Source organism: Tamandua tetradactyla, chromosome 9 (assembly GCF_023851605.1).
Source record: "Tamandua tetradactyla isolate mTamTet1 chromosome 9, mTamTet1.pri, whole genome shotgun sequence".
In the NCBI taxonomy this organism is placed as follows: domain Eukaryota; kingdom Metazoa; phylum Chordata; class Mammalia; order Pilosa; family Myrmecophagidae; genus Tamandua; species Tamandua tetradactyla.
The window spans coordinates 100,579,653-100,592,874 of NC_135335.1; the positions used below are offsets into that span (position 1 = coordinate 100,579,653).

At 38.0% G+C, this 13,222-nt stretch overlaps 1 long non-coding RNA gene across 4 annotated transcripts in view; it reads left to right on the forward strand.

Moving 5' to 3' along the window:
* LOC143646232 (uncharacterized) overlaps positions 1–13,222 on the forward strand; it is a 119,302-nt gene that overhangs the window by 54,751 nt on the left and 51,329 nt on the right. For 3 of the 4 annotated variants that reach the window (XR_013157402.1, XR_013157403.1, XR_013157404.1), the window contains exon 3: positions 8,415–8,639. The exons of the other annotated variant lie outside the window; for it this stretch is intronic. This is a non-coding gene — a long non-coding RNA (uncharacterized LOC143646232). The remainder of the gene's footprint in view (positions 1–8,414; positions 8,640–13,222) is intronic. 4 annotated transcript variants of the gene reach the window in all.

Here is a 13,222-nt window from a genome sequence, read left to right on the forward strand (position 1 = left end):
GAAGAAGCTGGAGGAGTTGTGAGAAGCCTGATAGAGAGGCCTAGAATTCTTTGAAGAGATTGTTGGTAGAAACATGGACTCTAAATTTACCTCTGACCAGGCTTTAGATAGAGATGAAGCACGTGTTATAGTAGACTGGAAGGAAAGCGAGCCTTGTTTTAAAATGGCAGATAATCTGGCAAAATTGACTAGTGGCTTTGTCTGGAAGGCAGATTTTAAAAGCCATAAACTTGGATATGTAGCAGAAGAAATGTCCAAATTAAATGTAGAAAGAGCAGCTTGGTTTCTCCTTTCAGCTTATAGTGAAATGCAACAAGAAAGACATAAGCTGAGACCTGAACTCTTGGGTACAAAGAAACTAGAAATTGATAATCTGGAAAATTCTGGGCTTCCAGGAATGGAGACCCCAGAGAAGAGTGCCCCATGTGAGAATTTAACCAAATGTGGAACCAGCCAGCCACTTCAGAGAAAGCCAGGCTTGAACATGAAGTTATCCAGGAAGGATTTGTGGAAATTCCTTATGTCTGATGGGCACGATCCGAGGCTACTGCATAGAAAGCCAATGAGAGTGCTGTGGGACCTGTATAAACAGACCCACTGCCAGTCTGGACTGGGGGGTTCGGAGAAGGGCACATTGGAGGAAAAATAACTTTAAAGGCAAAACCATGGAGGCTGACTGAGGTCTGAAGTCAAGAAGCCTCAGGTCAGGAGAGCAGACACACCCAAGCCCATGGATGGGCCTTGATATGTTTCCGGAGTCCAATAAAGAGAAAACATTTTGGAGAATGAAGGAGATTCAGAGAGCAGAGAATGCTGCAGCACCACAAAGCAGAGAGTCCACACACCAGCAACCTCTCCTTGTCCTGTGCCTTCTCACTTGAGAGAGAAACCCTGAACTTCATTGGCCTTCTTGAACCAAGGTATCTTCCCCTGGATGGGTGCCTTTGATTGGACATTTCTATAGGCTTGTTTTAATTGGGACATTTTCTTGGTCTTGGAACTGTAAACTAGCATCTGATTAAATTCCCCTTTTTAAAAGCCATTCTGTTTCTGGCATATTGCATTCTGACAGCTAGCAAACTAGAATAGTGAGTATATATTCATTTTTCAGATGAAGAAATTGTTGACCCCTGGAGGCTAAGGAATTCCCCTCAGATCACACAGCTACTCAATGTCAGAGCCAGGATCTGAATCCAAGTTTACTTGACTACAAAGCCCAACCATTTTGTTTATCACGAGACAGTAGAATTTCAGGTGATGATTTTTTTCCCCTTTATACTTTTGTTTCTGATTATTAGATATCTGGGGCTTCCCTTCAAAGTTGAATGCTGGCTGAATGAGTTAGCAAAGTAAAACTTCCCTCAAACAAAGTATTTCCTAACTGTCCTTCTCTCTGAAGTCAGGCAGTAGCTGAATAAATCCTAATATGTATATTTAATTTTATTTTATTAGAGAAGTTGTAAATTTAGAGGAAATTCAGGCAGAAATTAGAGAGTTCCCATTTATACCCCTCACACATACAGTTTTTCCTATTTTAACACTTTACATTCGTATAGTACCTTTGTTACAATTGGTGAAACATTATACTTACATTATTAAGTATAGTCCATATTTTATGATAGGGTTCACTGTGTTGTACAGTCCTATGGATTTTTAGAAAATATTTTTATTCAATTAACATATATACAACCTGAAATTTCACCTTTTAACCACATTCAAATACATAATTAAGTGGTGTTTACATTTGTAATGTTGTGCTACCATTAACACCATCCATTACCAAAATTTTCCTTCACCCGAAACACAAATTCAGTATCAGTTTAACTTTCCCTTCCCTACCCTCACCCCAGCCCCTGCTAACATGTATTTTAGTTTCTGACTTTGTCCACTTGCTTGTTCTAATTATTTCCTATCAGTGAGATAATACATTATTAATCCTTTTGTATCTGGCTTATTTTATTCAACATGATGTCTTCTAGGTTCATCCATGTTGTCACATCACATATATCAGAACTTTATTCCCTTTTTATGGCTGAATAATATTTCACTGTATGTGTATATGACATTCTGTTTACCCAATCTGCTGTTGATGGACGCTTGGAATGATTCTATTTTTGGTAATTGTGAATAATAGTGATATGAAAATTAGTGTGCAAATATCAGTTCAAATCCCCACTTTCAATTCTTTTGATTTGCTGGGTCGGATTATAATTCTATTTGTAACTTTCTGAGGAATTGTCATCTAGATATCTTCTTTAGAGAAATGTCTGTTCAACTCTTTCACCCATTATTTGATTGGATTGCTTTTCTTTTTATTGTTGAGTTGTGGGAGGTCTTTAAATATTCTGGATATATAAGCACTTATATGATTTCTAAGCTATACGGTTTCCAAATATTTCCTCCCATTCTGTAGGTTGTCATTTTCATGATGAAGTCTTTTGATTCATAAAAGTTTTTAATTTTGATGAAATCCCATTGATCTATTTTTTTCTTGTTGCTCATGCTTTTGGTGTAAAGTCTAAGAAAGTGTTACCTAACACGAGGTCCTAAGGAAGTTTCCTGTGCTGGTTTCAAAGGATATATGTCCCCTAGAAAAGCCATGTTTCAATCCTAATCCCATTTTGTAAAGGCAGCCATTTCTTCTAATCCCTATTCAGCATTGTATGTTTGAAACTGTAATTAGATCATCTCCCTGGAGATGTGATGTAATTGAGAGTGGTTGTTAAACTGGATTAGGTGATGACATATCTCCAACCATTTGGATGGGACTTGATTAGTTTCTGAAGTCCTATAAAAGAGGAAACATTTTGGAGAATAAGCGATTCAGAGAGAGCAGAGTAGAATGACATAGTCATGAGAAGCAGAGTCCACCAGCCAGCAACCTTTGGAGATGAAGAAGGAAAACGCCTCCTGGGGAGCTTCATGAAACAGGAAGCCAGAAGAAAAAGCTAGCAGATGACACTGTGTATGCCATGTGCCCTTCCAGATGAGAGAGGAACCCTGACTGTGTTCACCATGTGCCCTTCTACTTGAGAGAGAAACCCTGAACTTCATCGGTTTTCTTGAACCAAGGTATCTTTCCTTGGATGCCTTTGATTGGACATTTCTATAGACTTGTTTTAATTGGGACATTTTCTCAGCCTTAGAACTGTAAAGTAGCAATTTATTAAATTCCCCTTTTAAAAGCCATTCCATTTCTGGTATATTGCATTCCAGCAACTAGCAAACTAGAATACTTCCTTAGTCTAGCAATTTTATGGTTTGGTTCTTATATTTAGACCTTTGATCCATTTTGAGTTAATTTTTATATACAGTTGGGTCTATTGTCATTCTTTTGCATATGAATATGAAGTTTTACCAGGACCATTTGTTGAAGAGACTATTCTTTCCGCATTGAGTAGACTTGGCACCCTTGTCAAAAATCAGTTGGACATAAATATGAAGGTTTACTTCTGAATTCTCAATTTGATTACATTGGTCTATGAATCTGTCCTTGTGCCAGTACATGTGCCCATATATGTGTGATCTTGTGCTTTTGTGATCACTGTAGCTTTGTAATAAGTCTTACAATTGAGAAGCGTGAGTCCTCCAACTTCATTTTTCCTTTTGAAGATGGTTTTGACTATTTGTGGCTCCTTTCTCTTCCATATAAACTTGTTGATTGGCTTTTCCATTTCTGTGAAGAGGATTGTTGGAATTTTGATCGGGATTGTGTTGAATATATAAATAGCTTTGGGTAGAATTGACATCTTAACAATATTTAGTCTCCCAATCCATGAACATGAAATGTACTTCCATTTATTTAGGTCTTCTTTGATTTCTTTCAGCAATGTTTTGTAGCTTTCCTTTACATTGTTCATAAAATCTATTCCTAGATGCTTAATTTTTTAGTTGCTTTTTTAAATGCTATTTTTTCTTGATTTCTTTTCAGAATGCTCATCACCGATGTATAGAAACACTTCTTGTTTTTGCATGTTGATCTTGTACCATGCCACTTTGCTGAATTCATTTATTAGTTTCAGTATCTTTGTTGTGGATTTTTCATGATTTTCTGTATATAGATTCATGTCATTTACAAGTAGAGAAAGTTTTACGTGTTCCTTTCCAATTTGGGTGCCCTTTATTTCTTTTTCTTGCTTAATTGACCTGGCTAGAACTTACAGTATAATGCTGAAAACAGTGTGACAGTAAGCATCCCTGTCTTGTTCTTGCCTTACATAGGGAAAGCTTTCAGCCCATCATCACTGAATGTGATGTTAGCTGTGGGATTTTCATATTTGCCCTTAATCATGTTGAAGATGTTTCTTTATATTCCAAGTTTTCTAAGTGTTTATATCAAGAAGGTGGGCTGGATTTTGTCAAATGCCTTTTCTGTATCAATTGAGATGGTTATGTGTTTTAATTCCCTTTTTTTCTATTAATGTGATGTATTGCATTAATTAATTTTCTTATGTTGAACCATCCTTACATAGCTGAGATAAATCCCAGTTGAATGTGGTGAATAATTCCTTATACTGTTATATTTGGTTCGGTAGCATTTTGTTGAGGATTTTTGCATCTAAATTCATATAGGATATGGTCTAAATTTTCTTTTCTTGTGGTATCTTTATCTGATTTTGGTTTTAGGGTGATGCTGGCCTCATAGATTGAGTTGGGAGTATTCCTTTCTTTTTAATTTTTTGGAAAAGTTTGAGAAGGATTGGTGTTAGTTCTTCTTGGAATGTTGGATAAAATTCACCAGTAATAACGTCTGGTCCTGGGCTTTTCTTAATTGGGAGATTTTTGATGACTGATTCAATCTCTTTACTTATTATTGGCCTGTTGAGATATTGTATTTTTTCTTGAATCAGTGTAATTACTTTTTGTGTTTCTAGAAATTGGTCCATTTCACCTAGATTATTGTGCTGGTTTGATGCTGTTATCTATCCCAGAAAATGCCATGTCCTCTTAATCCAGTCCTGTGAGAGAAGACCTATTGTGGGTGGGAACTTTTGATTAAGTTGTTTCTACTGAGATGTGACCCACTCAATTTAAGGTGGGTAATAATCCTTTACTGGAGTCCTTTATGAGAGGACAAAAGGCAGAGAAAGCTGAGAGACAGTTCAGAGACAAACACTGAAGAGAGCTCACAGAGAGAGAAAAGCCCCAAAGATGCTAAGACAAGACCCCAGTTCAGAGGGTAGGCAAATGGAAGCAGACACTGAAAGCAATGAAACCCCGGAGCGAAGTACCAACAGACGCTGGATATGTGTCTTGTAATCTGACAGAGGAACCCTGGATGCCAGTAGCCTTTCTTGTGAGAAGATATTGCCCTGTTGATGCCTTAATTGGGACATTTACATGGCCTTAGAGCTATAAATGTGTGAACCAATAAATTCCCTTTGTAAAAGCCAACCCATTTCTGTCATATTGCATTCTGGGAGTGTTAGTAAACCAAAGCAGTTATCTGATTCACTGTCATACTATATTTGCTATATTCACAGATATTAACTGTGGGACAGTAGTAATGTCCCCATTTTATTTCTGACTTTAGTTTTTTTGTGTCCTCTCCCTATATATTTTTCTTTGCCAGTCTTGCTAAAGGTTTGTAAATTTTATTTATATTTAAAAAAAAAACAATTTAGGCTTCAATGAATCTATTTTTTAAAAATTTCTAATTCATTTGCCTCTACTCTCATTTTTACTACTTCCTTCCTTCTGCTGTCTTTGAGTTTGGTTTTCTCTTCTTTTTTATAGTTTCTCCACTTATGAGGTTAAGTTTTTGATTTGAGAATTGTCTTTTTTTTTAATATAAGCACTTAGATCTCTAAATTTCCCTCTTAGCACTGCATTTCTGCATTGAATAGCCATTTGTATGTTGTGTTTTCATTTTAATTTGCCTCAAGATGTTTCCCTCTTTTCCTTGTGATTTCTTCTTTGATCTACTGGTTGTCTAAGACTGGATTAATTTTCACCTATTTGTAAGTTTCGTATTTGTGCTCTTTTGTACATAGCACATTGCTTTTCTCTTACAGCTTTCAGAACCCTTGCCTATGTTTGGCATTTAACAATGTGACTACTATTTGTCTGGAAGTAGTTCTCTTTGAGTTTATCTTGTTTGGGGTTTGTTGGCATTCTTAAAGCTGCATAGTCATATCTCTTGTTAAATTTAGGAAGTTTTCTTCCCTTATATTTTGGAATATTCCCCAACTCCTGTCTCTTTTTCTTCCTTTCTTGGAACTCCCATACTGTGTATATTGGGTATGCTTGATGTCCCACATGTCGTTATGGTCTTTTCACTATATAAAACTCTTTGTCCTCTCTGCTACTTAGCCTGAATGATTTTAATTGTCTTGTCTTCAAGTTCACTCATTCTTTTTTCTTACAACTCCAATTTCCTTTTTTTTTTTTTTTTGGTGTGGGCAGGCTCCAGGAATCGAACCCAAGTCTCCAGTATGGCAGGCAAGAATTCTGCCACTGAACCGCTGTTGCACCACCCTCCAATCTGCTTTTGAAGACTTCTAGGGAATTTTTCGTTCAGATATTGTAGCCTTCTACTACAGAATTTCTGTTTGGTTCCTTTTAAAACTTTGTATCTCTTTACTGAAATTCTCATATTGTTAATTCATCATTTTCCTAAGCATATTGAAGGTCATTAAAAAAAAAATTTTTTTGTCTCGTATGTCCGAACTTTGTCCTTCATTGTTGATGGTTTCTAGATTTTTATCTTGGTCCTTTGGTGGGACATCATTTTCTATTTATTTGTTTGTCTTGTAATCTTTTGCTGCAACTGTACATTTTAATATTTTAGTTTGTTAGCTCTGGGATTTAGTCCCTGAGCTGTGTCTGTTCCTGAAGTTTGTATCTAGCTAGTGATATGACAGAGATTTCCTTATGCCAGGAGCTAACAAAAGCAAACAAGCCAACAGAAAAAACTCCACCTTTCCCAGTCTTTGCAAATTAGCTCTGCATTGTCTGGTGCTCTCCTTCAGATTTAGCATTCTTATGAGGAATATCAGACCAAGGCAAAAGTGCAGTACAGCGTGCTCTCTATCATTTCTGTTCCTGCATCTTGCCATGAACTAGTGCTCATTCATGGCTTTAGGAAATACCCCATTTGTAAGAGTCCAGATATCCCCTCTTTATGTATGAAATAGGCTTTTTCCCCCTTTTTTCTTAAAGCCAACAATCCTCTGCCCAAGGCTGCTTTGATTGTTTCTTTTATTGCTTTAGCTGTCTGCAAATTCTAAGGGCAAACAAGAAACAAGTTTCTGGGTTCAATTGTTTAGGCTGCCACGCAAAAGATTGGCACTGACATTCAGACACTCCAGTATGCACATAGGGATACTCTATTCCCTCCAAAACAGGGCAAAGGATCTACAGTGCAAGTTCAGGCTGGCAACACGCTATTTGGGGGACGTGGTAGAGATGGAGTCAGCAAGGATACCACAAGCTCCTCCTGCCATGTTTAAAGCTGCTTCTTTCTTAATTCAGCATTTTCCCAGTTTACTGCAAACCTTGAACTGTTTTCTGGAGTTCTCCTAGTTTTTGCTATTGTCCAAAGTTTCAGTGGGGGAATGGAACCCTGGAGCATCTTATACCACCATTTTAGTTGACCAGATGTCAAATCCTGATATTTTTACTTATCTGTCTTTCTCTATTTGGAAATGCTTTACTCTCTATAGGCTTTTTTTCTGAATGTCTTTAATATTAGTTACTATTTATATTTTTTATGTCACAAAAGATATGCTTTTTTGTTACATTTGAAAATAAAGATTGGTGAGGTATGGTAGCCAGCCTTCAGGATGACCCCTGATGATTTTCCCCTGAGATATTCACACCTTTGAGTATTCCTTTCCCATTGTAGTGGCTTTGAGCTATATAGCTAAAAAAAAACATGTTCTTAAACTTAATTCATTCCTGTGAATGTGAACTGTTGTAAATAAGATCTTTTAATGAGGTTACTTCATTTAAGGCATGGTACAACAATCAAGATGGGTTTTACTCCTATTAATAAGGCCTTATAGGAAGGACACACAAAGACATAAGAGGCAGCCTGAAGGTGGATGTCAATGATGGAATTAAGAATCCGTGAAAGGCTGCCATGTGCATTGCCACGTGATAGAAAAGCCAAGGACCAAGGATCACTGGCAGCCACTCTCAGAACACCACAGTCTTCTGGAAAAAAGCATCACCTGTATGATTCTTTGCTTTTGGACTTCTCCTAGTCTCAAAACTGTGATTCAATAAATTCCCATTGTTGAAGTCAACCTATTGCATGGTATTTGCTTTAGTAGAGAGGAAACTAAAATATTATGTTGTATCTGAGTTGGTCTGTTTGGTCAATAATATCTGCAAAGGCAATATATGTGACTCTGAGATTAGGCTATGAAATAAATTTATCTCTCTCTCTTTCTCTGATCACTCACTCTCAGGGAGGAAGCCATGCCATGAGCAGTCTTGTAGAGAGTTCTGTTTGTTGAAGAACTGAAGCCTCCCACTTACAGTCATGTGAGTGAGCTTGGATGAGGATGCTCCAGCCCCAGGCAAATTTTCAGAGACTGCAGCCCCAGCTGCCTGTTCAACCACAATGTCGCAAGAGCTCCTAGGTTAGAACCACCCAGCTGAGTGTCTCTGGATTCCTGGTCCTCAAAGACTGTGTAAGATAATAAATGTCTATTGTTTTGTTTTTATTTTTATTTATTTATTTTTAACATGGGCAGGCACCAGGAATCAAACCCGGGTCCTCTGGCATGGCAGGCAAGCATTCTTGCCTGCTGAGCCACCGTGGCCTGCCCTATTGTTTTTTTTTTTTTTTTTTTAAAGAGAGAGGGAGGAAGGGAAGGAAAGACAGAGAAGGAAGGAAGGATGGAAGGAAGGAAGGGAGGAAGAAAGGGAAACATTTTTAAACATTTTCTTGTTTTATTATATTTTGTTTGTTTGTTTGTTTTTTACATGGGCTGGGGCCGGGAATCGAACCGGGGTCCTCCGGCACGGCAGGCAAGCACCCCTGCCCGCTGAGCCACCGCGGCCCGCCTGCCCTATTGTTTTAAATAGCTAAATTTTGGATTAATTTGTTATGTATCAATTAGTAAATAATACTTGGTGGGGAAATCAACCCACAATCACATAGCTCCAAGATTACTGTTAACATTTGGATGTATAATCGTTGTCTCACTTTGTCTATGCTTTACAGATAGTTTAAAAATATTAATATAGAATGGTTTTATTTTATAACCTGCCCTTTTACTCAATATCATAAGCATTATCCCATGTCAAATAGAATGTACATCATTCTTAATGTCCGGATAAAGGTGTATTTGATAGATATCCTCTGATTTTAGGTCAGAGGAAGTCATAAAATTCAGTTACGTATCCACTGGGTTCTCTAGCTGGGTCTCTCTCTCTCTTTCTCTCTCATATTTTTCACTGTAAAGTTTAAGAGCTTCCCCCTCTACAAAAGGCCAGATTTTGCAAAGAAAGTATGTGGGATTATAGGAGGACCCTCTTAAACTCCTCTTGTTTAAAGGTTTCTGCTTTCTTACCTAATCTATTTCATGTTCTGGTACAGAAGTCAATAAACAACGAAAAGGTATTTAAAAATCTGTTTGTTATTTTTTTGTTTCTTCACTCTTCCTTTTATTGCGTGCCTGCAGCTTTCCTTTATTATCCATATTCTATATTAGTAAATATCCTTTATTGATTCTCCTCCTTCTCCCCAACATTCTGGTTACTTTAGAAGTTTTCATCTATCCCTCTCCAGTCAGCTGGGGATTTTCTTGCCAATGAAGTTCTATTTCAGAACCTTGCAACGTTTGTAGGCTCACTATGAGCACAGCACATTCTTGCTGCAAATTGTGGGGTAGAACTATAAGAAATGCCAGTGGAATCTTGAGGAACTTGTTTGAGGTGATAAGTGTTATCCTGGATGACAGACGCATCCTGGCAGGATGACTGCCTCTGAACTTAGCTGTAGGGCCCGAGAGGAGGAGGTTCATGACATTTTGATGTAAGCCCATGTGAGCAGAAAAGAACTTTCAAAGAGAATTCTCTGAAATTTCTGTTTCTGGTCTGTTGGTGTGGCAGTCGGGTAAGCTTGACCACATGTTCGGGGCTTAGCATTGCAGTGGGATGTGTTCTGACAGGGGCGCCACAAGGCAGGATAATATTTTTCCCATCACAACTTATTTTGCAGGTTCAGAAACCTGATTTTATCAGAGGTGCAAAACATGGTTTGTTCATTTACCAAGTTTGTAAGAGCCTGATTTGTTAAATAATAATAATAAAAGAGGGGGACCAATCTGAGAACAGCACCTATCAAGTACACATTTCCTTCTCAACAGAGAATGGATTATTTTTTCTCTTGAGTCAAGATTTTGGGCTTTGAAATCGGACCTGCGAAAGCACAACATCTTCTAATCTTAGAGGCGCTACTTAAACCTCAATTTCCTCCCCTGTGAAATGGAAAAAATAACTGCATTGTAAGATTGTGAAGGATACAAGGTAACAAGGTACATTAAATACCTAGCGCAGTTGTTAGTATGGTTCATAGTAAGCTCTTCATCCTTTTCTCTTCCTAGATGGTATTAGGGAGCTTATAATCAAGTCATGAATCTCCAGGGTGCCCACCCCACAGGCATGCACTTAACAAGCCAGCTAGCATGCTCAACTCCAGCTGATCCCAGCATATTGTTCCCAGGACAGGACTGGTGTTGAGTTCAGTGTTTGGGGACTTTACTGTGCTAAGCACTGAGGGGGACATACTCATTGTTTCTGACCTCTGAAGACGCATATGTACATGCATAAAGCCTATAGAATTTATGTCCACGTAGATTGAAGTCTTACCCAAGACTCATGCTTCCCAACCTGGGATTCCTGGACGTCTGACAGGAAGAGATTGCACCGCCCTGTAGACAGAAAAATGTCTTGCATATATATGCAAGACTTTATTTATTCACATATAAATATAATTATATAGTACTTGGTTTAAGCAATAAGGAATAAAATTCAAATATTCTCTTAACTCATGAAAGCTGTACGTTTGGTCTTAATGAACAAAATAGATGATGAAAAAAGCAATCAAGGGGGTCTTAAATTGAAAAAAAATGATAAGGAGATCTCTTCCTTCTTATGCTTAGGTTGGAACAACTGTTCATTGCCATGTGATACAAAGGGTGTGTGTGTGTGTGTGCGCACTATGATTTTAAAAAACAAAATGTGTTAAGGATTGAGGCATGTTTTCCCTACATAGGCATTTTCAGATCCCAGCCCCTGGTCCTGTGGGTGTGAACTCATCTGTAATTAGGACCTTTGAAGATGTTATTAGTTAAAGTGTCCCCAAACTATATCAGGGTGAGCCTTAATCCAATTATTTGAAGTCCTTATAAGCAAAGGAAACTGGACCTAAAAAGAGAAGAAACAAGAGAAGCACAAAGCTGGAAGTCAATGGAACCTGGAAAAGAAAGAAGATGCCTCCATGTGCATTGCCACGCAACAGAAAAGCCAAGGAACCCCAAAGATTGCTGGTGGGCCAGAAGATACTGACCCGGGGAGGAAGCAAACCTTCTAGCCTCTGAAACCATGAGCCAATAAATGTCTGTTGTTAAGCCAACCCATTGTATGTTTTAGCAGCTAAGAAACTAAAACAAAAATCATAGTTTCACAATAATTTGCTCTCTGGAACAAAGTAGGTGAGTCCTCAGTGAGCCAACTGCTTCGCAATCTCCCTGAAGCCTGTTGCCTGAAGGACTTCTATTGTTGAGACAAATGTTTGTTAGTCTGGATAACTGACCTGTATCCTATCCCTTTTCCTGGGACCCATGACCTTATATGAATAGCCTTATGGTCCAGGCAATAAGTTGTATGGTCTGCAAAAGTATTTCGATGACCATTTTGGTGTTAACATTAGAATAACAGCACTTGAGTGGTGTTAAATCTTCCTATGTTGATAAACGCTGCACCATTTTATTTTCTGCCTGACTTCCTAAATGTATTTTATTCTTCACTTTATGTTTGTGGCAACCCAAGCTGTCTTACTGGATTCTAACTTTCTAGTCACATCAGGAGCTAAATTCCTACCCAATTAACAGCTTGATACCTGATATTCTCCAAGGATTACTCCAAGTTCTTTGTCTTTGCCAGGTCTGTTCCTTTTGGGCAGAATTTCTCTTCTGCTCTTGCTTTTAGCAGGAACAGTTTCCATTTCTCCTTCAAATCTCAACTTGAACGTCACTTCTGTGAGGCTTTCTTTCTTTTTTTTTTAAATTTATTTATTAAAAAAATTTAACAACAAACGAACATAAACATTAACATATGATCATTCCGTTTTACATATATAATCAGTAATTCACAATATCACATAGTTGCATACTCATAATTTCTTAGAACATTTGCATCAATTTAGAAAAAGAAATAAAAAGACAACAGAAAAAGAAATAAAACGAAAACAGAAAAAAACAAGATTATACATACCATACCCTTTACCACTCGCTTTCATTGATCACTAGCATTTCAAATTAAATTTATTTTAACATTTGTTCTCCCTATTATTTATTTTTATTCCATATGTTCTACTCATTTGTTGACAAGGTAGATAAAAATAGCATCAGACACAAGTTTTTGTGAGGCTTTCTTTGATGTGCCTACTCTTCTTTCTCTCTAAAATTAACCGAACCTCTCTCTGAAGAGCTTGTTGCCTGTGCTGCAGTCATGGCGTGCATCTGTGGGGAGACAAATATTCTAGCAAGGATCTTGGCGGTTCTTTGCAGGCAAGGCCTATGTTTTCTCTGTTCTTTCCTATTGTCTCCATGGCATTGGATCCTTCCTCAAGCATCTATTATGAATAAAGTTCTGAAAGAGAACTGATAACAAGGCTCCATATTCTCAGATCAGGATAGAGATGTATGGCCAGTGAGCAGTCACTGCTAGAGATATAATCACACGCCTCCCAGTATACTTTGTTGCTGACCTCACTTCCCACTGTGCAGGGCCTCTGTGCTATCTTCTGCTAAGGGAAAAGAGCAAAAGCGTGAAATCTGCTTTTTCAGTCTTACGTTACCTGCCTTGGTACCAGAGGACAGGCAGGAGCAGGTCTGACTTCCTGACAAGGATGTTGGAATTCAGATGAGGTTCCTGAATCTACTTAGGACCAGATAATCCTGGCTGACTTCCTGCCAATCCATTCTTGCCCAGGTGCGCCTTACTGCTTGGGTGGTTGGCCAACCCTAGGGATCTGAATGTATAG